Here is a 1443-nt window from a genome sequence, read left to right on the forward strand (position 1 = left end):
CCCTAGGGTGGGTATAGCACTCACACCCATATCCCAGCCCTAGACATTGAATCAATCACAACTTTTTGATTCAGCCACCCCCATGACTGCATGAGGCTTTGAGGGGACATCTAGACCCAAACAACAATAGGTGGAGTCTTAGAACTAGAAATGCTAGATCCTGACACTGTTTAATCTTCTGAAGAACCACCAGACTATTTTCCAAGCTGGCTGCACCATTTCACAGTTCCAGCAGCAGTGTGCATGGGCTCTGGATTTTCTACCTCGTCTCTCCTGTTCTTATCTTTTAAAACCATCATAGCCATCTTAGTTGGGATAAAGTGACAGGGGAAATTTTTTAACTAGGCTATGTTTTAAAAATACTTTTACTGATCCCTATAACCTTTATTCAGTATTGGATTTCAACGTAGTATTTTCATATGTGCATAAAATATATTTTAATCAAACCCACCCCTCCTGTTGCCCTCTCTTACATTCCTACTCCTGCATTGTCTACGTCTTACCTGGCAGTGTCTCTTCCACTTCCAAGTCATCTAGGTTAGATTTGACATATTAGGGAAACCATGACCCTTTTCTTTGTGACTCTGGCTTATTTCCCTTAACATGATAATCCCCAGTTTCATTCATTTTTCTGCAAATGACATATTCTGTTTTCTAACTACTGACTACTCCTCCATTGTACTTATATGTCACATCTTCTTTATCCAGTCATCTGTTGATGGGCAGCTTGGTTGGTTCCATATCTTGGCTGTTAGACACTGTGCCTCAGTAAGCATGTGTGTGCGTGTAGCCCTGTAGTATACTGACTGAGTGTAATTCCTTTGAGTAGATACAAGGGGTGGGATATCTGGTCGTTGACAAAACTCCACACTGATGTCTATATTAGTTTACATTCTCACCAGCAGTATTCATGACTTGTATTTCCTTACATCCTCATCAGATTGGTTTTATTTATTTTTTGTATTCTTGATAATAGCCATTCTGACTTGAGTAAAGTACAGCTTAGTTGTAGTTTTGATTTGAAGCCCCTAGATGGCTAAAGATTACAAGCATTATTTCACACATTTAGGAGCCATTTTTATTACTTTTGAGGTGTATCTGTTCATTTACCTATAGATTGGGCTACAGTTTTTTTTTGGAGTTTGTTACATATTCTAGTTATTCATTTATTGGATGAATAGCTAGCAAAGACTTTGATTATGGACTCTGCTTATTGACTCAGTTTTTCTACTGGTATCTAGAATATTTTCAATTTTATTGCAAATTCCTACTATTGTTTCCTGTGCTATTACAACCATATGGGAAATTTTGAGCCTATGGTTTTGTGTGTTTCCCACGAATTTTGTTCTAGTTGTTTCAAATCTTCAGGTCCTCTCTCTATGTCTTTAAGCCACTTTGAATTGATTTTCTCTCTCTCTCTCTCTCTCTCTCTCTCTCTCTCTC

The sequence above is a fragment of the Octodon degus genome, unplaced genomic scaffold (genome assembly GCF_000260255.1).
Source record: "Octodon degus isolate 3935 unplaced genomic scaffold, OctDeg1.0 scaffold00002, whole genome shotgun sequence".
Taxonomy (NCBI): domain Eukaryota; kingdom Metazoa; phylum Chordata; class Mammalia; order Rodentia; family Octodontidae; genus Octodon; species Octodon degus.